The following is a 24,443-nucleotide window of genomic DNA, read 5'->3' as shown; positions in this document are numbered from 1 at the left end:
CATATCAGTGTGAATGACGGATCACCACCTCAAGCTGAACCTCGGCAAGACGGAGCTGCTCTTCCTTCCGGGGAAGGACTGCCCGTTCCATGATCTCGCCATCACGGTTGACAACTCCATTGTGTCCTCCTCCCAGAGCGCTAAGAACCTTGGTGTGATCCTGGACAACACCCTGTCGTTCTCAACTAACATCAAGGCGGTGGCTCGTTCCTGTAGGTTCATGCTCTACAACATCCGCAGAGTACCGCCCTGCCTCACACAGGAAGCGGCGCAGGTCCTAATCCAGGCACTTGTCATCTCCCGTCTGGATTACTGCAACTCGCTGTTGGCTGGGCTCCCTGCCTGTGCCATTAAACCCCTACAACTCATCCAGAACGCCGCAGCCCGTCTGGTGTTCAACCTTCCCAAGTTCTCTCACGTCACCCCGCTCCTCCGCTCTCTCCACTGGCTTCCAGTTGAAGCTCGCATCCGCTACAAGACCATGGTGCTTGCCTACGGAGCTGTGAGGGGAACGGCACCTCAGTACCTCCAGGCTCTGATCAGGCCCTACACCCAAACAAGGGCACTGCGTTCATCCACCGCTGGCCTGCTCGGCTCCCTACCACTGAGGAAGTACAGTTCCCGCTCAGCCCAGTCAAAACTGTTCGCTGCTCTGGCTCCCCAATGGTGGAACAAACTCCCTCACGACGCCAGGACAGCGGAGTCAATCACCACCTTCCGGAGACACCTGAAACCCCACCTCTTTAAGGAATACCTAGGATAGGATAAAGTAATCCTTCTCACCCCCCCCCCCCCTTAAAAGATTTAGATGCACTATTGTAAAGTGGCTGTTCCACTGGATGTCATAAGGTGAATGCACCAATTTGTAAGTCGCTCTGGATAAGAGCGTCTGCTAAATGACTTAAATGTAATGTAAATGTAATTCACAAGGCTTTGATAACGAGATCCTCAGACTTTGACTTGTTCAGATTAAGAAAACCAAGTCACTAACACCTCTTTGGGCTAGGGGGCAGTATTCGGAAGTTCGGATGACTGACGTGCCCAAAGTAAACTGTTTGTTACTCAGGCCCAGAAGCTAGGATACGCATATAGTTGGTAGCATTGGATAGAAAACACTAAAAAATAAAATAATGTCTGGGAGTATAACAGAACTGATATGGCAGGCCAGAATCTCTTTTTTTTAGGTCACAGGCCATTCCAATGCTTGTCTATGGGATATTCAAAATAATTCCCCCCAGATTGCAGTTCCCATGGCTTCCACTAGATGTCAACAACCTTTAGAAAGAGTTTCAGGCTTGTTTAAAAAAAAAAATAGCAAGTAGCTGTACTTTTTCAAGGTGTCTCTCATTAGGACTCTAGTCTTGTGACGCGCACTTCGTTATTTATCTCCGGTATTGAACATACTACATTCCTTCTAAAATTGTATTGTTTATTTACATATTAGGGTACCTGAGGATTGACTAGAAATGTTGTTTGACTTGTTTGGACTTTTGGGATTCCTTTGTCTGCATGTTGAACGAGTGGAACGGTAGATTACTGAATCAAACGCGCCAACTAAACTGACGTTTTTGGGATATAAAGGACTTTATTGAACAAAACAACAATTTGTTGTGTAGCTGGGACACTTGGGATTGCAAACAGAAGAAGATCTTCAAAGGTAAGTGATTTATTTTATCGCTATTTCTGATTTTTGTGATGCCTCTTCTGGTTTGAAAAATGTTTTTAATGCTTTTGTCGGCGGGGTGCTGTCCTTAGATAATCGCATGGTATGCGTTCGCCGTAAAGCCTTTTTTAAATCTGACAACGGGGTTGTATTAACAAGAAATTAAGCTTTTAAACGATGTATGACACATGTCTTTTCATGAATGTTTAATATTACGATTTTTGTATTTTGAATTTCGCCCTCTGCAATTTCACCGGATGTTGGGCTAGGTGGGCCGCTAGCGTGTCTCCCACATTGTCTCTACACACCTAGCCCAAAGAGGTTTTAACCACAACCCAATCAGTCTGTAATCATTTAGTACATTCACTGGATGACATTCAGTTGACCCCCGCTGACTTTCCGTTAAGTGTGGACACACATTGACTCTACCCATCTTTTTCATGATCTAACAGGCTCTACCCATTAAGAGAATCAATGCAACGGTTGGGATAAACATTTCTCACCAACGCTACAGACGGCTAAATCCGTCAGTTAAGTTAATAAGGGACTAGCAAAGACCCAGTGCACTATTTATGTGAAGAAAATATTTTTTCTAATTTGAATTTTATTAATATATACAATACCAGTCAAAAGTTTGGACACATACTTAATCTGGGTTTTTTCTAGATTTTTACTCTTTTCTACATTGTGGAATAATAGTGAAGACATCAAAGCTATGAAAAACACACATGAAATGAAGTACTAACCAAGAAAGTGTATTTTAAATTTGAGATTCTTCAAAGTAGCCATCCTATGACTTAATGACAGCTTTGCACAATCGTGTCATTCTCTCAAGCAGCTTCATGAGGTAGTCAACTGGAATGCATTTCAATTAACAAGTGTTAATTTGTGGAATTTCTTTCCTTCTTAATATATTTGAGCCAATCAGTTGTGTTGTGACAAGGCAGTGGTGGTGTACATAAGATATCCCTATTTGGTAAAATACCAGGTCCATATTATGCCAAGAACAGCTCAAATAAGCAAAGAGAAATGACAGTCCATCATTACTTTAAGACGTGAAGGTCAGTCAATACGGAACATTTCAAGAACTTTAAAGTTTCTTCAAGTTTAGTTGCAAAAACCATCAAGTGCTATGATAAAACTGGCACTCCTGTGGACCTCCACAGGAAAGGAAGACCCAGAGTTACCTCTGGGTAACTTAAGTTCATTATACTTACCAGCCTAAGAAATTGCAGCCCAAATAAATGCTTCACAGAGTTCAAGTAACAGACACATCTCAGCATCAACTGTTCAGAGGAGACTGTGTGAATCAGGCCTTCATGGTCGAATTGTTGCAAAGAAACCACTACTAAAGGACACCGATAACAAGAAAAAACTTGCTTGGTGCAAGAAACATGAGCAATGGACATTAGACCAGTGGAAATTTGTTCTTTGGTCTGGAGTACAAATTTGAGATTTTTGGTTCAAATCGCTGTTTCTTCGTGAGATGCGTGTGGGTGAACGGATTATCTCCGCATGTGTGGTTCCCACCGTAAAGCATGAAGAAGGAGGTGTGATGGTGTAGGGGTGCTTTGCTGGTGACACTGTCTGTGATTTATTTAGAATTCACACTTAACCAGCATGGCTACCATAGTATTCTGAGGCGATACACCATCCCATCTGGTTTGCGCTTAGTGGGACTATCATTTGTTTTTCAACAGGACAAAGACACAACACACGTCCAGGCTGTGTAAGGGCTATTTGACCAAGAAGGAGAGTGATGGAGTGCTGCAGCAGATGACCTGGCCTCCAGAATCACCCAACCTCAACCCAATTGAGTTGGTTTGGGATAAGTTGGACTGAAACTCTAAGACTGTTGGAAAAGCATTCCAGGTGAAGCTGGTTGAGAGAATGCCAAGAGTGTACAAAGCTGTCATTAAGGCAAAGGGTGCCTACTTTGAAGCATCTTAAATTTAAAATGTATTTTCATTGGTTTAAAACTTTTTTTGGTTTCTACATGATTCCATATGTGTTATTTAATCGTTTTGATGTATTCGCTATTATTCTACAATGTAGAAACATAGTGAAAATAAAGAAACACCCTTGAATGAGTAGGTGTGTCCAAACCTTTGACTGGTACTGTATAGGTACACCCATGTTGTACCGGGTCAGATCCCCCTTTGCCTCCAGAACACCCCGAATTCTTTGGGGAACTCTACAAGGTGTCAGAAACGTTCCACAGGGATGTTGGTCCATGTTGATGTGATGGAATCATGCAGTTGCTGCAGATTGAACGGTGGTACACTCTGCAAACAGCCTGTTCCATCTCATCCCAAAGATGCTCCATTACCCGCAGTATTAGACTTAAAGCGAATCATCCAGCGATCATACACTGTTTACCCGGGGGCAGGGCTACCGACGTTAAGGCTAATCTGAAGATGGTGCTGGCTAAAGCTAAAACTGGCGAGTGTAGAGAGTATAGAGATATTGTTATCACGTCGGCACCAACGATGTTAGGATGAAACAGTCAGAGATCACCAAGCGCAACATAGCTTCTGCGTGCATATCAGCTAGAAAGATGTGTCGGCATCGAGTAATTGTCTCTGGCCCCCTCCCAGTTAGGGAGTGATGAGCTCTACAGCAGAGTCTCACAACTCAATCGCTGGTTGAAAACTGTTTTCTGCCCCTCCCAAAAGATAGAATTTGTAGATAATTGGCCCTCTTTCTGGGACTCACCCACAAACAGGACCAAGCCTGACCTGCTGAGGAGTGACGGACTCCATCCTAGCTGGAGGGGTGCTCTCATCTTATCTGCCAACATAGACAGGGCTCTAACTCCTCTAGCTCCACAATGAAATAGGGTGCAGGCCAGGCAGCAGGCTATTAGCCAGCCTGCCAGCATAGTGGAGTCTGCCACTAGCATAGTCAGTGTAGTCAGCTCAGCTATCACCATTGAGACCGTGTCTGTGCCTCGACCTAGGTTGGGCAAAACTAAACATGGCGGTGTTCGCCTTAGCAATCTCACTAGGATAAAGACCACCTCCATTCCTGTCATTACTGAAAGAGATCATGATACCTCACATCTCAAAATAGGGCTACTTAATGTTAGATCCCTTACTTCAAAGGCAATTATAGTCAATGAACTAATCACTGATCATAATCTTGATGTGATTGGCCTGACTGAAACATGGCTTAAGCCTGATGAATTTACTGTGTTAAATGAGGCCTCACCTCCTGGCTACACTAGTGACCATATCCCCGTGCATCCCGCAAAGGCGGAGGTGTTGCTAACATTTACGATAGTGCGTTTTCGTCTTTTGAGCTTCTAGTCATGAAATCTATGCAGCCTACTCAATCACTTTTTATAGCTACTGTTTACAGGCCTCCTGGGCCATATACAGCGTTTCTCACTGAGTTCCCTGAATTCCTATCAGACCTTGTAGTCATTGCAGATAATATTCTAATCTTTGGTGACTTTAATATTCACATGGAAAAGTCCACAGACCCACTCCAAAAGGCTTTTGGAGCCATCATCGACTCAGTGGGTTTTGTCCAACATGTCTCTGGACCCACTCACTGTCACAGTCATACGCTGGACCTAGTTTTGTCCCATGGAATAAATGTTGTGGATCTTAATGTTTTCCTCATAATCCTGGACTATCGGACCACCATTTTATTACGTTTGCAATTGCAACAAATAATCTGCTCAGACCCCAACCAAGGAACATCAAAAGTCGTGCTATAAATTCACAGACAACACAAAGATTCCTTGATGCCCTTCCAGACTCCCTCTGCCTACCCAAGGACGCCAGAGGACAAAAATCCGTTAACCACCTAACTGAGGATCTCAATTTAACCTTGCGCAATACCCTAGATGCAGTTGCACCCCTAAAAACTAAAAAAATGTCTCATAAGAAACTAGCTCCCTGGTACACAGAAAATACCCGAGCTCTGAAGCAAGCTTCCAGAAAATTGGAACGGAAATGGCGCCACACCAAACTGGAAGTCTTCCGACTAGCTTGGAAGGACGGTACCGTGCAGTACCGAAGAGCCCTTACTGCTGCTCGATCGTCCTATTTTTCTAACTTAATTGAGGAAAATAAGAACAATCCGAAATTCCTTTTTGATACTGTGGCAAAGCTAACTAAAAAGCAGCATTCCCCAAGAGAGGATGACTTTCACTTTAGCAGTGATAAATTCATGAACTTCTTTGAGGAAAAGATTATGATTATTAGAAAGCAAATTACGGACTCCTCTTTAAACCTGCGTATTCCTCCAAACCTCAGTTGTCCTGAGTCTGCACAACTCTGCCAGGACCTAGGATCAAGAGAGACGCTCAAGTGTTTTAGTACTATATCTCTTGACACAATGATGAAAATAATCATGGCCTCTAAACCTTCAAGCTGTATACTGGACCCTATTCCAACTAAACTACTGAAAGAGCTGCTTCCTGTGCTTGGCCCTCCTATGTTGAACATAATAAACGGCTCTCTATCCACTGGATGTGTACCAAACTCACTAAAAGTGGCAGTAATAAAGCCTCTCTTGAAAAAGCCAAACCTTGACCCAGAAAATATAAAAACTATCGGCCTATATCGAATCTTCCATTCCTCTCAAAGATTTTAGAGAAGGCTGTTGCGCAGCAACTCACTGCCTTCCTGAAGACAAACAATGTATACGAAATGCTTCAGTCTGGTTTTAGACCCCATCATAGCACTGAGACGGCACTTGTGAAGGTGGTAAATGACATTTTAATGGCATCGGACCGAGCTCTGCATCTGTCCTCGTGCTCCTAGACCTTAGTGCTGCTTTTGATACCATCGATCACCACATTCTTTTGGAGAGATTGGAAACCCAAATTGGTCTACACGGACATGTTCTGGCCTGGTTTAGGTCTTATCTGTCGGAAAGATATCAGTTTGTCTCTGTGAATGGTTTGTCCTCTGACAAATCAACTGTACATTTCGGTGTTCCTCAAGGTTCTGTTTAGGACCACTATTGTTTTCACTATATATTTTACCTCTTGGGGATGTTATTCGAAAACATAATGTAAACTTTCACTGCTATGCGGATGACACACAGCTGTACATTTCAATGAAACATGGTGAAGCCCCAAAATTGCCCTCGCTAGAAGCATGTGTTTCAGACATAAGGAAGTGGATGGCTGCAAACTTTCTACTATTAAACTCGGACAAAACAGAGATGCTTGTTCTAGGTCCCAAGAAACAAAGAGATCTTCTGTTGAATCTGACAATTAATCTTAATGGTTGTACAGTCGTCTCAAATAAAACTGTGAAGGACCTCGGCGTTACTCTGGACCCTGATCTCTCTTTTGAAGAACATATCAAGACCATTTCGAGGACAGCTTTTTCCATCTACGTAACATTGCAAAAATCAGAAACTTTCTGTCCAAAAATGATGCAGAAAAATTAATCCATGCTTTTGTCATTTCTAGGTTAGACTACTGCAATGCTCTATTTTCCGGCTACCCGGATAAAGCACTAAATAAACTTCAGTTAGTGCTAAATACGGCTGCTAGAATCCTGACTAGAACCAAAAAATTTGATCATATTACTCCAGTGCTAGCCTCTCTACACTGGCTTCCTGTCAAAGCAAGGGCTGATTTCAAGGTTTTACTGCTAACCTACAAAGCATTACATGGGCTTGCTCCTACCTACCTCTCTGATTTGGTCCTGCCGTACATACCTACACGTACGCTACGGTCACAAGACGCAGGCCTCCTAATTGTCCCTAGAATTTCTAAGCAAACAGCTGGAGGCAGGGCTTTCTCCTATAGAGCTCCATTTTTATGGAACGGTCTGCCTACCCATGTCAGAGACGCAAACTCGGTCTCAACCTTTAAGTCTTTACTGAAGACTCATCTCTTCAGTGGGTCATATGATTGAGTGTAGTCTGGCCCAGGAGTGGGAAGGTGAACGGAAAGGCTCTGGAGCAACGAACCGCCCTTGCTGTCTCTGCCTGGCCGGTTCCCCTCTTTCCACTGGGATTCTCTGCCTCTAACCCTGTTACGGGGCTGAGTCACTGGCTTGCTGGGGCTCTCTTGTGCCGTCCCTGGGGGGGGTGCGTCACCTAGGTGGGTTGATTCACTGTTGTGGTCGGCCTGTCTGGGTTGCCCCCCTTGGGTTGTACCGTGGCGGAGATCTTTGTGGGCTATACTCGGCCTTGTCTCAGGATGGTAAGTTGGTGGTTGAAGATATCCCTCTAGTGGTGTGGGGGATGTGCTTTGGCAAAGTGGGTGGGGTTATATCCTTCCTGTTTGGCCCTGTCCGGGGTGTCCTCGGATGGGGCCACAGTGTCTCCTGACCCCTCCTGTCTCAGCCTCCAGTATTTATGCTGCAGTAGTTTATGTGTCGGGGGCTAGGGTCAGTTTGTTATATCTGGAGTACTTCTCCTGTCCTATTCGGTGTCCTGTGTGAATCTAAGTGTGCGTTCTCTAATTCTCTCCTTCTCTCTTTCTTTCTCTCTCTCGGAGGACCTGAGCCCTAGGACCATGTCCCAGGACTACCTGACATGAGGACTCCTTGCTGTCCCCAGTCCACCTGGCCATGCTCCTGCTCCAGTTTCAACTGACCTGAGCCCTAGGACCGTGCCCCAGGACTACCTGACATGAAGGCTCCTTGCTGTCCCCAGTCCACCTGACTGTGCTGCTGCTCCAGTTTCAACTGTTCTGCCTTATTATTATTCGACCATGCTGGTCATTTATGAACATTTGAACATCTTGGTCATGTTCTGTTATAATCTCTACCCGGCACAGCCAGAAGAGGACTGGCCACCCCACATAGCCCGGTTCCTCTCTAGGTTTCTTCCTAGGTTTTGGCCTTTCTAGGGAGTTTTTCCTAGCCACCGTGCTTTTACACCTGCATTGTTTGCTGTTTGGGGTTTTAGGCTGGGTTTCTGTACAGCACTTTGAGATATCAGCTGATGTACGAAGGGCTATATAAATAAATTTGATTTGATTTGATTTGATTTGATGCTCTTTTGGGTTGAGGTCTGGGGACTGCGCAGGCCAATCAAGTAAACTGAACACGCTGTAATGTTCCAGTCTATGTTTTTCCACTCCCCAATTGTCCAGTGTTGGTGATTGCGTGCCCACTGGACCCGCCAGCTGATAGGAGTGGATCTCGGTGTGGCCGTTTGCTGCAATAGCCCATCCGTGACAAGGATCGACAAGTTGTTCATTCTGAGATGCTGTTCTACACACCACTATTGCACTGCGACATTATTTGTCTGTTTGTGACCGGCCTGTTAGCTTGCACGATTCTTGCTATTCACCTTTGATCTCTCAACGAGCTGTTTTCGTCCACTGGACTGACACTGACTGGAGGTTTTTTGTTTTTCGCACCATTATCGGTAAACCATAGACACTGTCGTGTGTGAAAAGCCCTGGTGTGCGGGCGTTTCTGAGATACTGGATCCGGCTCGCCTGGCACCGATGATCAAACCACGCTCAAAGGCGCTTAGGTAATTTGTTTTTCCCATTCTAACATTCAATCAAATAGTAACTGAATGCTTCAATGCTTATCTGCCTGCTCTCTATAGCAAGCCATGGCCACACGACTCACTTTCTCTATGAGTGATCCATTTTCTTGAATGCCGTGCTGTACCTAATAAACTGTGTATGTATTATAATACATGTGTTTTCAGTATGGGTGTGTGTCTGCCCAGTGTTGTTAACTCACCATGTCTTCCTCCTGGTAGACCCGGGTGTATGCCCAAGCTGCCATTGCCTCCCGTCTCCCTCCTCTGGTTCAGGGAGGAGATGAATGTGCTGTGGTAGGGAAAGGCCTGCTTTGCTCCAAGCGTCAAACCCTGTCAAAAGAAGATGACACCATCATGGGAGGAAAACGGAAAACCATGTACAGTGTAAACATGCAATCAGGGTGGATCCAATCGAACACGGCCAAGAGAGCTGATGTCACTCGAGACTTACAGCCATAGACTTGAATGTTGACTACAGAGACCACAGTGACAGATCCATGAAAGGCTATGAATTGAGTGAGACCGTTTCCAAATCCAAGTCTGTGAAAATGTTTTCTGGAGGTCAGGAGGCAAAGGATAAAAGTGCTTCTTTTTTATTATTCACTAAATAATGGTAGTGGTAGTAGCAGTGGTTAGGATAAATAATATTGGCAAATTTGAGTTACAAAAGCAAACAAATGGTGAACAAAAATCTACTTCTAAGAAATTGAAACAAATCAGGATTTGGCCTAAGGAAACAGGCTAGGGGTACTGTGAAGATAAAATACAGCCTAACCACATGGACACTCTCCAACAGAGTTTACAGAACACTGGCAAAGCCAGGTAGAAATTCTTAGTGCCACTTTGCTAAACCATAGCCACAATGAGCATGGGTGCACAACACTGTGGCTATATGTCTAAAAGCAGATTAGTCTATCAAAGTATCACATTATTCATAGAAGTTCCATTGAACCGGTGGGACTACACATTTTAATAGCAGAGCTCTCAACAAACAAAATAGTAAATTGACAAAATGAATGAACCCACAGGAAATGGGGTGCGAGCCTCTCAAGTGTTCACGTGTGTACACGCACACGTCCACGTGCATGAGTGGAGCTCTGAGAAGCGGCAACAAAAAAGAACAAACACACAGTAAGCACCCATAATAAATTCACAAGCTGGAGGAAAATAACTTATCTTCATTTACAAAAGATTAGGCTAATGACATGATTCAGACATTACATTCTCAAGAAAGTGTGGGCAAGTTATTGTTAAAGGCCCAGTGCCCGCAAAATGTTATATCATATCGTACAACAGCTGGTGAAACTAACACTGTTAAAGTCTGACAACATTTTATCAGTGTTATTTCTGGATAGTTTCTGGTTGAAAATACAATTTACACAGGATCTTATAATAAGCAGGTTTTGCATGGGTGGAGATTTAGCTTGCCTGGTGTCATCACCAGGCAGTGTAAGTTAATAGACAATTATACAAAAGGTGGATCTAATTCTGAATGAAGATTGGTTTAACCGCATTCCAGCCTGTGTCTATTCCACAAGTTAAAATGCCTATTTACTCTGTTCCATCTGACTGTGTCATCAGCCCAGCCAGGCAATTTGTATATTTTTCTTTTAGACTAACATTTAGTTTTCAACAGCAGAGCTTTTTATAAACCTTGCTGTCTGTCTCTTCGTCATTTGCAATGTTGTTTCAATATTCATATTCGATCTTCAACTGTCTCATAGTAATGAACGTGTCAGGAGTCGGGATGAGACAGACAGGTAGACAATGTTTCTCAGCCAGTCGTAATCACACAACGAAATGTCAAATTGAAAAAACTTACAACTGAACAAAGTGCAGCTAGTTTGCAGTCCTTCTAGCTTCAGTTTGAAGTAATAATAATAATAATAATAATATATGCCATTTAGCAGACGCTTTTATCCAAAGCGACTTACAGTCATGTGTGCATACATTCTACGTATGGGTGGTCCCGGGGATTGAACCCACTTCCCTGGCGTTACAAGCGCCATGCTCTACCAACTGAGCTACAGAAGTGATTGTGTTAGCTGTGTTGTTGGCTAGATCCTCTGAACAATAGTGTCCTGACGAGAGCACATTTTCTATGCCAGGTGAAATCGCGCGTCATTAGCTTATTGTTATGGATGTATCCAAATAAATGTCACTAGACAACAGCTTAAACAATAATTATTCTGACTGCACATTTAGACATGACTGTACGTTAGTTGGCTAGCTAACAAGCAAGGGATAAGAAAGTTGCCAAACAGTATGGCAATGGAACACTTAGAACGAATGACTGAGTCACGTCCATAGAAACAGAACAAAAAGACTGAATGACTGGGTCACGTCTCTGGCAACCGAACCGATAGAATGAGCGGTCGCTCATATAAGTATTCAGACCCTTTACTCTGTACTTTGTTGAAGCACCTTTGACAGCAACCCTATATTTGTGTGGTGACTATATCTTGTGGAAGGATGAAAAAGTATGAATGAATTCATCAAAATACTTTTTTAATGAAAATATGTGAATCATTATTTTATTATGTTGGTAACCCATTGTATAAAAGTGATAATGCACTCAAAGACGGTGTTTGGATGGAAGATATATTGGCATGGTTTGCTGTGCTAACTACACCTGTGCCAATACAGTGCACTCGGAAAGTATTCAGACCCCTTGACTTCTTTCACCTATTATGTTACAACCTTGTTTTAAAATGGATTAAATCATTTTTTCCCCTTCATCAATCTGTACACAATGCCCCATAATGATCAAGCAAATACAGGTTTTTAGAAATTTTATCAAATTTATTTAAAAAAATATATATATATATATATAACATTTACATATAAGTATTCAGACCCTTTACTCTGTACTTTGTTGAAGCACCTTTGACAGCGATTACAGCCTTGTGTCTGACATTACAAGTTTGAAACATCTGTATTTGGGGAGTTTCTCTCATTCTTCTCTGCAGATCCTCTCCAGCTCTGTCAGGTTGGATGGCAGTGATTACAACCTCTAGTCTTCTTGGGTATGACTCTACAAGCTTGGCACACCTGTATTTGGGGAGTTTTTCCCATTCTTCTCTGCAGATACTCTCAAGCTCTGTCAGGTTGGATGGGGAGAGTTGCTGCACAGCTATTTTCGGGGCTCTCCAGAAATGTTAGATCGGGTTCAAATCTGGGTTCTGGCTGGGCCACTCAAGGACATTCAGAGACTTGTCCTGAAGTCACTCCTGCGTTGGCTTGGCTATGTGCTTAGGGTTGTTGTCCTGTCAGAAGATGAACCTTCGCCCCAGACTGAGGTCTTGAGTTCTCTGAAGCAGGTTTTCATCAAGGATCTCTCTGTGCTTTGCTCCATTCATCTTTGCCTCGACCCACAGCATGATGCTGCCACCTTAGGGATGGTGCCAGGTTTCCTCCAGATGTGATGCTTGGCATTCAGGCCAAAGAGTTCAGTCTTCAGATTGTTGTCAGAGTGACCATCAGGTTCTTGGTCACCTCCCCGACCAAGGCCTTTCTTCCCCGATTGCTCAGTTTGGCCGGGCAGCCGGGTCTAGGAAGAGACTTGGTGGTTCCAAACTTCTTCCATTTAAGAGGTCACTGTGTTCTTGGGGATCTTCAATGCTGCAGACATTTGTTGGTCCCCTTTCCCAGATCTGTACCTCAACACAATCCTGTCTCGGAGCTCTACAGACAATTCCTTTCGACCTCATGGGTTGCTTTTTGCTCTGACTGTGGGACCTTATATAGACAGGTGTGTGCACTTCCAAAGCATGTCCAATTAATTGAGTTTACCGCAGGTGGACTCCAATGGAGTTGTAGAAACATCTCAAGGATGTTCAATGGAAACAGGATGCACCTAAGCTCAATTTCGAGTCTGATAGTAAAGGGTCTTCATACTTACGGAAATAAGGTATTTCTGTTTTTTTGCAAATGTTTCTAAAAACCTGGTTTTGCATTGTCATTATGGGTAATTGTGTGTAGATTGAGGAAAATGTTTTATTTAATCCATTTTAGAATAAGCCTGTAACGTAACAAAATGTGGAAAAAGTCAAGGGGTCTGAATACTTTCCGAATGCACTGTACTTGTGCCCCTCAGATTTTTGGGGTGCATGAGGCCCATGTATGTATATAATCCATCCTTTGTCCCCAATACATACATCTGCAAGGTCCCTCGGTCAAGTATTGAATTTCAAGCACATATTCAATGATTTGGTAAATGACTAACACTAACTAATCAGACATTGAATATCTCTTTAAGCATGGCCAAATTAATAATTATGCTGTGGATTATATATTAAACCACTCTGATACATCAAAGATATAGCCGTCCTTCTGAACTGAGCTGCAGGACAGGAATGAAACTGCTCAGGGATGTTACCATTGGTGATTTTTAAAAATGCTACAGAGTTGGTATGGGTATGCTTGACATCAGCAAATAATTGGAAGTTTTTCAGGATAAAAAGCAACAGGGTGGAGCTAAGCACAGGCAAAATCTACTTCAGTCTGCTTTACACCAGAGATTGGGAGAGGAATTCACCTTTCAGCAGGACAATAACCTAGAACAAGGCCAAATCTACACAATCCAGGTGTGCAAAGCTCTTATAGACTCACCTAAGAAGGCTCACAGATTTAATCAATGCCATTGGTGTTTCTAACATGTATTGACTCAGGGAGCTGAATACTTACACAACAACTATTTTTTTAATAGTTCATTTCAATTCATCTGTAAAAAAGTTAAATAATAATAGTAATCTTCCACTTTGACATGACAGAGCATTTTGTGTAGATTGTTGACAAAAATGACAATTAAATCACTGTTAATACCTCTTGGTAGCACAATAAAATGTTAAGAAATCCAAGGGGTCTAAATACTTTATGAATGCACTGTATCTCTTCTGTCTTCTCACTTTTCATCAAGATTCTAATTCAGGCCTCTCTCTGACACATATGGACCTTTTATTATTCCCTAATGGACATATTTTCTCCCTTTATGCCTTGTATTGCATAACTGCAGATGTGCCCAGTCATGAGCCGAGCCTGTTGACTTGTGTGGGCATCGAGAGCAGGGAGGGGCCACTGGAAGGAGGTACCAAAACCACTGTTTCCAGATGGATGAGTCTGTGGCAGGGTTCCTACTCCATCCATCCTTCCTCCCTCATTCATCCCTCCCTTTCCTCCTCCCCTCCCAAAACCACTGAATCTCTGGCACATGACTTGGCCATTGTTTGCAGACCAGGTGTGAAAACAGTGCAGGCATGGAACCAATCAAAAGGAGCGGCAGCCCTGGCCATATCTACACATATGTGTTACTTCATTTTTCTTGTCATACCTTTTTTTTCTCCTCATTCAGATACTGCTATATAATAAGTACATTTAGGGTTGAATTTTGTGAACTAAATCCAGTTCATCACTGAGTTGTCCAGATGAAAACAGAGGCTACAGTGTATTTTACAACTCAAATATATGGAAGTGGCTTGAAAATAGCTGAACTTCTGTGGAAATACTAAAGTTATCCCAAATGTGAGTCATACAAGATTTACATTTGGGGAGGAATGGACTTCCATCCACTGCAGATGGAAGAAGTACCTTCATAGTTCCAATTTAACCCCTGAGCATAGGAACACATTTTATGGTACATTCTATATCTTCACTTCACCTATAGTCCTATTATTTGAGCACAAACCCTATTTTTAATTTGAATACTGAGGGAAAGTTGATTTGTAGCTAACACCATAAGACATTGTCCAAGCACGACAGTGGCACAGATAAAAGCAAGGCCTATGAATGTTATAGCCTAGGTTTAGTTTTGTGGTTACCAAGTGTTACAAATGCCTATCTGTATACCTTTCTGAAGTCCATGGTACTGCTGTGAGAGTTTACCCTAGTCTCAACCAACCCTGGGTGGGTTGGTTGTTAGGAGTAATAGTTAATTTCATTCATAGCAACCCACAAAACATGGGAGTTTAGTAGCTTCACAGAGCCTCCAAATATATTTTCTTACAGCATGCTTCATTCATCGTGTTGGGCAGTTGTGCACACAAGCACAAGGTTACTCTAGTTCATAGCCTGTGTGTGGCTGTTTGTGTTTAAGTGAATTAGGCCGGCAAACAGTGCCTTCAGAAAGTATTCCCACCACTTGACTTTTTACACATTTTGTTGTGTCACAGCTTGAATTAGAATGTATTAAATTGAGATTTTGTGTCACTGGCCTACAAAACATACCCCATAAATTGTTTCAACAAATTAATTAAAAATAAAAAGCTGAAATGTCTTCAGTCAATAAATATTCAACCTCTTTATTATGCCACGCCTAAATAAGTTCAGGAGTAAAACATTTGCTTAACAAGTCACTGAATAAAAGTTGCAGTAATAGTGTTTCATTTCTGTACCCCGCACATACAATTATCTTTAAGTTCTCTCAGTCGAGCAGTGAACTTAGAACATGGATTCAACCAAAAACACCAATGCCTCGCAAAGAAGGGCACCTGTTGGTAGATGGTAAAATAAAAAAATATAAAAGCAGACATTGAATATCCCTTTGAGCATAGCGAAGTAAAAAATGAATCGCTGTGGTAGGAGAAAACTGAGGATGGATCAACAACATTGTAGTTACTCCACAATACTACCCTCATCTATAAGTCTTTGCTAGGTAAAGCTCCACCTTATCTCAGCTCACTGGTCACCATAGCAACACCCACCCGTAGCATGCACTCCAGCAGGTCTATTTCACTGGTCATCCCCAAAGCCAACACCTCCTTTGGCCGCCTTTCCTTACAGTTCTCTGCTGCCAATGACTGGAACGAATTGCAAAAATCCCTGAAGTTGGAGACTTACATCTTCCTCACTAACTTAAAGCATTGGTTGTCAGAGAAGCTTACCGATTGCTGCAGCTGTACACAGTCCATCTGTAAATAGCCATACTACCTACCTCATCCCCATATTTGTTTTTTTCTTGCTCTTTTGCACACCAGAATTAATATCAGTATTTATACTTGCACATCCTCATCTGCACATCTATCATTCCAGTGTTAATTGCTAAATTGTTATTACTTCACCACTATGGCCTATTTATTGCCTTACCTCCTTACTGCATTTGCACACACTGTATACCGATTTTCTATTGTGTTATTGACTGTATGTTTGTTTATCCCATGTGTAACTCTGTGTTTTTCTTTGTCGCACTGCTTTGCTTTATCTTGGCCAGGTCGCAGTTGTAAATGAGAACTTGTTCTCAACTGGCCTAACTGGTTAAATAAAGGTGAAATAAAAATAAATAAATGACAGAGTGAAAAGAAGGAAGCTTGTACAGAATAAAAACATTCCAAAACATGCATCCTGTTTGCAATAAGGCTCTAAAGTAAAACTGTAAAAAATGTGGCAAAGAAATGTACTTTATGTCCTGAATCCAAAACATTATGTTTGTGGCAAATTCAACACAACACACCACTGAGTGCCACACTTCATATTTTCAAGCATGGCGGTGGCTGCATCATGTTATGGGTATGCGTGGAAGTTTTTTGGGATAAAAAGAAATGGAATAGAGCTAAGCGTAGGCAACATCCTAGAGGAAAACCTGGTTCTCTGCTTTCCAACAAACAGTGGGAGACAAATTCACCTTTCAGCAGGACAATAACCAACTGGAGTTGCCTACCAAGATGACAGTGAATGTTCCTGAGTGGCCTAGTTACAGTTTTGACTTAAATCAGCTTGAAAATCCTGTAGGCTACAGAAAAGGGCACATACTCTTTCTACCATATGCTATATCTGCTACATGATCTGTATGTTAAATTTTTGGGGGGTTGACAGAATATTGGTGGAGCGCTACAGCGCTACACCCTGGAGAGGTACGCTGGGAATGGGCAAGAAAAATATTTTGTACCCCTGCCTTTGACAAAGTGGGCATTGCTGACCAAAGGGCGACATCAACGCTCACCTAAGAAGCACATATGCCAATGGTTGAGAGAAATTGTGTTTGGGCAGAATTATGTGAGATTTTGTGTTTTTGTTGGAGGTGTGTCTTGGTCAGATTAGCTCAGAAAATTCCGCCCTCGTCAATCTGCCGCCATAGTCGAGCAGTGAATTTCAAACAAGGATTCACCCACAAACACCAATGACTCGCAAAGAAGGGCACCTATTGGTAGATGGTAAAAAAGAAAACGCAAACAATAGCAGACAATGGCAATCCTTTTGAGCATGGTGAAGTTATTAATTAATCGCTGTGAAAGGAAAAAACTGCCTAATAACCAGGCCGGCCGTGTAAACAGCCAATTTGACGAGCTAGAACTAGAGCTAGAACTAGCTAGAACATTTATTTATTTTAGTTTTGACTCAGGAGTGTAAAATAATTATGTAAAGGAGATATTTCTGTATTTCGTTGTCAATACGTTTGCAAATATTTCCAAAAACATGTTTTCACTTTCTCATTATGGGGTATTGTGTGTAGATGGGTGAGACATTTTATTTAATCCATCTTGATTTCAAGCTGTAACACAAGAATATGTGAAATAAATCAAGAATATTTCTGAAGGAATTTATTACGTATTGGACGTGCTGCTTTTTATTCTCACAGCCAACAGAAGCTTGTTGGTCAAGAATAAGTCATGAAGGGTTGCTTTTAATTATGCAAATATAGAAACAGAGACTGAGAAGTATTCTAATTAACCTAGATCATTTTAGTGACATTTCTGGGGGAAACAACAAAAGAGTCTACAATAGAATAAAGATGGGAGGTCATTTATTGCCCCGTATTACCTGTAGGAGAGTCATGCTTACTCAGACTTGCCGCATGCAAATCTAGTCCATGGGTCTTAGAAAGAGACAGAGCTGAGCCAAGAAGAGAACCTGTGGTACCTCTTCATTCTTTTGTGAGTCACTATGGTCAACAACGCTTGTGATTCCCGGTCAACAAGCATCTGTAGATAGACTCATGTCAGACCGATCTTGTCTGTTCTCCAGCTAAACCTCAAAAAGTAATCCATGAGAATGAGACGGCGGTGAGGTTTTCTAATGAATACCAGCATTTATTAGATCACATCTACTTGGACGACTACAGATCCTGAACCCGACTCAGTCAACTTCCATTATGCTATACATTGTCCTCAGTAAATCACATTTTTTGGAAAACAGCTACACCTGCTGAATTATTGCAGATATTACTGATATACTGGAGGCTTATGCAGACTCTAGTCTCAAGGCACTTTCCAAAATGTTGAATGTGATTCATAAAGAGTGTGATGCAACAGCAAGACTTTTCTAATGCAACACATTTCTAATGTATTTTTTATGCAAAATATCTCACACTAGAAACCACCACATGGTTGAGGCAGATCGCTAATAGTGATTTATTTCTGTATTCCCATCAGCCCATTCATTGTAGCAGAAGTGCAATTCATCAATAAGCATATCCTGAACACTTTTGTAACCCCAGTCACACAAAGTTCATGCTCTCAATGGTGTTGGAGACAAGAATATTATTCAATTATTCAACTCTTTTCAAGGTCATGACTTTTCCATGGAACTGCAAGGGCACGTCAGGAGATCAACACAATAGCATATTCTCTCATGACCCCAAACTCACATTGGAATTTTATTCAACATATCCGCTACTGTTTTGTATCTTCATGAGTTCAGTGAAAGATAATTATAGTGGTCAGCAGATCATTTTGGCCAATCTTACTTAACTGTCAAGAATCTTACACTTTAGTTACAATTAGAGATTGCACATATTGCACTCAACCCTTCAAATAGTGAGTGCATAATAGTGCAGAATGATGTGTGGATACTACAATGCCAGCAGATGGCGGCAAGCTCCAGATATGATGAGAAGTCATCATTTCATTATCGTTGGATAGTGTAGCCTAAACTACTAGATATATTGCAATATGTATTGTATATATATATACATTACATATGTGCAAATAGCCTATATGTCTGGCTGTGAGAAAGCTTAAGGGAACTGACCTGTCTTTTTTGTTGTTGCACTATACCCTTGCAGAGAGAGAGAGAGAGAGAGAGAGAGAGAGAGAGAGAGAGAGAGAGAGAGAGAGAGAGAGAGAGAGAGAGAGAGAGAGAGAGAGAGAGAGAGTGTGTGTGTGTGTGTGTGTGTGTGTGCAGACCCTTGCAGTGTGTCTACAGCAGGACATCTATAGCACCCAGTGTCACAGGCAGGCAAAGAAGATCATCAAGGAGCTCAACAATCTGAGCCACGGCCTATTCACCCCACTACCATCTAGAAGGCAGAGACGGTACGGGTGAATCAAAGCTGGGACAGAGAGACTGATAAACATCTTCCATCTCCAGGTCATCAGACTGTTAAACAGTCATCACTAGCCGGCCTTCGCCCAGAACCCTGCCCTAAACCTTAGACACTGTCACTATCTGGCAACCACCTGGTACTCTATCCTGCACCTTAGAGACTGCCCTATGTACACAGAGTCACTGAACACTGGTCACTTGAATAATGTTAACATACTGCTTTACCCACTTTATATGTATATATGGTATTTTAGTCATGGCTCATCATATATACAGTGCATTCCGAGAGTATTCAGACCCCTTGACTTCATCTATATTTTGTTGCGTTACAGCCATATTCTAAAATGGATTGAATTAAATAACCTCATCAATCTACACACAATACCCCATAATGACAAAGTGAAAACAGGTTTATGAAATGTTTGCAAATAATAATAAAAAAAATTAAAACACCTTATTTACATATGTATTCAGACCCTTTGCTATGAAACTCAAAATGGAGCTCAGGTGCATCCTGTTTCCATTTAACATCCTTGAGATATTTCTAAAACTTGATTGGAGTCAACCTGTGGTAAATATAATTGATTGAACATAATTTGGAAAGGCACACACCTGTCTATAGAAGGTTCCACAGTTTACAGTGCATGTCAGAGCAAAAACCAAGCCATGAGATCGAAGGAATTGTCCGTAGAGCTCCGAGACAGGATTGTGTCGAGGCACAGATCTGGGGAAAGGACCAAAACATTTCTGCGTCATTGAAGGTCCCCAAGAACACACTGTGGCCTCCATCATCCATCATGGAAGACGTTTGGAACCACCAAGTCTCTTCCAAGAGCTGGCTGCCTGGACAAATTGAACAATCGGGGGAGAAAGGCCTTGGTCAGGGAGGTGAACAAGAACCCGATGGTCACTCTGACAGAGGTTCAGAGTTTCTCTGTGGAGATGGGAGAGCCTTCCAGAAGGACAACCATCTCTGGAGCACTCAACCAATCAGGCCTTTATGGTAGAGTGGCCAGACGGAAGCCACTCCTCAGTAAAAGGCAGATGACAGCCCACTTGGAGTTTGCCAACAGACACCTATAGGACTCTCAGACCATGAGAAACAAGATTCTCTGGCCTGATGAAACCAAGATTGAAATCTTTAGCCTGAATGCCAAGCATCACATCTGGAGTAGACCTGGCACCATCCCTGTGGGGAAGCATGGTGGGCTGGTTTTCGGTGGCTTGGACTGGGAGACTATTCAGGACCGAGGGAAAGATGAACGGAGCAAAGTATACAGAGATCCTTGATGAAAACCCGCTCCAGAGCGCTCATGACATCAGACTGGGGAGAAAGTTCACCTTCCAACGGGACAGCAACCCTAAGCACACAGCCAAGACAACGCAGGAGTGGCTTTGGGACAAATCTTTGAATGCCCTTGAGTGGCCCAGCCAGAGCCTGGACTTGAACCCAATCAAACATCTCTGGAGAGACCTGAAATAGCTATGAGCGACACTCCCCATCCAACCTGACAGAGCTTGAGAGGATCTTCAGAGAATAATGGGAGAATCTCCCCAAATACAGGTCTACCAAGTGTGTAGCATCATACCCAAGAAGACTCGAGGCTGTTATCGCTGGCAAAGGTGCTTTAACAAAGTACTGAGTAAAAGGTCAGAAAACTTATGTAAATGTGACATTTAGCAAAAATGTCTAAAAACCTTTTATTGCTTTGTCATTATGGGTTATTGTGTACTGTAAATACTGCTGTACATACCTTTTCTATTCACATACTGTCCATACTGTCTATACACACTATTCTCATACATATATATTTATACTCAGGACTCTGGTCAGGACTCAGGAAGCTAATTTACTGCAATTCTATCCATCTTGTCATGGGGTTTTGTAAAGTACTGTGTATTTATATACTGGACATAGCTTACATATCTACTGCTGTTCATAGCATTCATTCTTCTCATCTGGTGTAGGCTATATACATACAGTTAAAGTCTGAAGTTTACATACACCTTAGCCGGATACATTTATACTCAGTTTTTCACAATTCCTGACATTTAACCCTAGTAAATAATTCCCTGTCTTGGGTCAGTTAGGATCACCACTTTATTTTAAGAATGTGAAATGTCAGAATTAATAGTAGAGATAATTATTTCTTTCAGCTTTTATTCCTTTCATCACAGTTTACATACACTCAATTAGTATTCGGTAGCATTGCGTTTAAATTGTTTAACTTGGGTCAAATGTTCCCGGTAGCCTTCCACAAGCTTCCCACAATAAGTTGGTTGAATTTTGGCCCATTCCTCCTGACAGAGCTGGTGTAACTGAGTCAGGTTTGTAGGCCTCCTTGCTCGCACACGCTTTTTCAGTTCTGCCCACACATTTTCTATGGGATTGAGGTCAGGGCTTTGTGATGGCCACTCCAATACCTTGACTTTGTTGTCCTTAAGCCATTTTGCCACAACTTTGGAAGTATGCTTGAGGACATTGTCCATTTGGAAGACCCATTTGCGACCAAACATTAACTTCCTGATTGATGTCTTGAGATGTTGCTTCAATATATCCACATAATTTCCCTCCCTCATAATGACATCTATTTTGAAGTGCACCAGTCCCGCCTGCAGCAAAGCACCCCCACAACATGATGCTGCCACCCCCGTGCTTCACGGTTTTGATGGTGTTCTTTGGCTTGCAAGCCTCCCCTTTTTCCTCTAAACATAATGATGGTTATTATGGCCAAAAAGTTCTACTTTTGTTTCATCAGACCAGAGGACATTTCTCCCAAAAATAAGATCTTTGTCCCCATGTGCAGTTGCAAACCGTAGTCTGGCTTTTTTATGGCGGTTTTGGAGCAGTGGCTGCTTCCTTGTGTAACCGATGTGAAATGGTTAGCTAGTTAGCGGGGTGCGCACTAATAACATTTCAATCGGTGACGTCACTCGCTCTGAGACCTTGAAGTAGTTGTTCCCCTTGCTCTGCAAGGGCCGCTGCTTTTGTGGAGCGATGGGTAACGATGCTTCGTGGAAGGCAGTTGTTGATGTGTGCAGAGGGTCCCTGGTTCGAGCCCAGGTAAGGGCGAGGAGAGGGACGGAAGCTATACTGTTACACTTGCTGAGCAGCCTTTCAGGTTATGTCGATATAGGACTCGTTTTACTGTGGATATAGATACTTTTGTACCGGTTTCCTCCAGCATCTTCACACGGTCCTTTTCTGTTGTTCTGGGATTGATTTGCACTTTTCGCACCAAAGTACGTTCATCTCTATGAGACAGAATGCGTCTCCTTCCTGAGCGGTATGAAGGCTGCGTGGTCCCATGGTGTTTATACTTGCGTACTATTGTTTGTACAGATGAATGTGGTACCTTCAGGAATTTGGAAATTGCTCTCAAGGATAAACCTACAATTTTTTTCTGAGGTCTTGGCTGATTTCTTTTGATTTTCCCATGATGTCAAGCAAAGAGTCAATGAGTTTGAAGGTAGGCCTTAAAATACATCCACAGGTACACCTCCAATTTACTCAATTGATGTCAATTAGCCTATCGGAAGCTTCTATAGCTATGACATCATTTTCTGAAATATTCCACGCTGTTTAAAGGCACAGTCAACTTAGTGTATGTAAACTTCTGACCCACTGGAATTGTCATACAGTGAATTATAAGTGAAATAATCTGTCTGTAAACAATTCTTGGAAAAATGACTTGTGTCATGTACAACGTTGATTTCCTAACCGACTTGTCAAAACTATAGTTTGTTAACAAGAAATTTGTGGAGTGGTTGAAAAACAAGTTTTAATGACTCCAACCTAAGTGTATGTAAACTTCCGACTTCAACTGTAATATTGCATTTGGATTGCTGTGCTATTTGGCTTGTTAAATGGATTCATTGAACATATTGTAACGACCCTGGGTTTATAAGCGCGGAAATCGACTCTGCCGTTCGAGCATGCTTTCGCGGCACTGTCAATAGCGCGCCGGACCTCGGGCTCGAAGGTCGAGGGTTCGAGAACTGCTCCATGCTGTTTCATTACATTGGTGTCAGAAGTGGGATAGTCTGTGCCACAGTGTGTCGGGCGAGCGGGCCTGTCTGCTATGAGCTGCAGACTGTCGACGTGGCTGGATGGGGGCAGCAGCAGAGACGGGACATAGACCTACAGCCAGTGCTACAGTGGCTAGAGGCGCAGGTGAGGCCATCATGGGAAGAGGTGACAGGGCTCTCACTTGCGACCAAAGGGTTGTGGTCAAAGTTTGAGAGACTGCGGCTGGCTGATGGCGTGCTACAGCGGGCATGGAAGGAGTCAGCTAGTGGGGGCTCCCATGGAGAGGGTGGGAGTGGATGTAGTTGGGCTGTTCCCCACCACAGACAGTGGAAACCGCTGGGTGCTCACGGCCATGGACTATTTCACAAAATGGCCCGAGGCCTATGCTCTGCCTGACCAGGAGGCAGAGACCATCGTCGACACCCTGACAGCGGGGATGTTCAGTAGGTTTGGAGCTGCAGAGTCCATCCACAGCGACCAAGGAGAAACTTTGAGTCCCGCGTGTTCGCCACCATGTGTGAGAGGCTGGGTATGCACAAGACCCGCACTAATCCTCTCCATCCTCAAAGTGATGGCCTTGTGGAGAGCTTCAACAAAACGCTTGGACAGCAGCTGGCCATCGTCTCTTCCAAACACCAGCGTGACTGGGACACCTGCCTATGGTCCTCATGGCATTCCGCTCCGCTGTCCAAGACTCCACCTCCTGCACTCCTGCCCTGCTCATGCTGGGGAGAGAGATACGCACCCCTGCAGAGATGGCGTTTGGTCGGCCCCTGGATAGCCCTCATGTTCCCCCGGGGCCGGAGCATGCCCGGAGACTCCAGAACCGCCTGGAGACAGCCCACACCTTCACCAGAGAGCAGCTGGTGAATGCAGGTGTGAGGCAGAAGAGGAACTATGGCGTGCACACCCGGGGAAGGCACTTTGTGGCTGGGGAGCTGGTCTGGGTTTACAGCCCCCTGAGACAAAAAGGCAGATGCCCCAAGTTGGACAGTCACTGGGTGGGACCCTGCAGTG

General features: G+C 43.1%; 1 pseudogene; it reads right to left on the bottom strand.

The window, feature by feature from the left end:
- Positions 1-9,599, bottom strand: part of LOC118361232 (probable E3 ubiquitin-protein ligase HECTD2) — a 47,535-nt pseudogene extending 37,936 nt beyond the window's left edge.
- Positions 9,600-24,443: the final 14,844 nt, after the last annotated feature.

The sequence above is a fragment of the Oncorhynchus keta genome, chromosome 2 (genome assembly GCF_023373465.1).
Source record: "Oncorhynchus keta strain PuntledgeMale-10-30-2019 chromosome 2, Oket_V2, whole genome shotgun sequence".
Lineage (NCBI taxonomy): Eukaryota > Metazoa > Chordata > Actinopteri > Salmoniformes > Salmonidae > Oncorhynchus > Oncorhynchus keta.
Note: the sequence above shows the minus strand (reverse complement) of the source record. Positions and strands in the feature narration are given on the sequence as shown.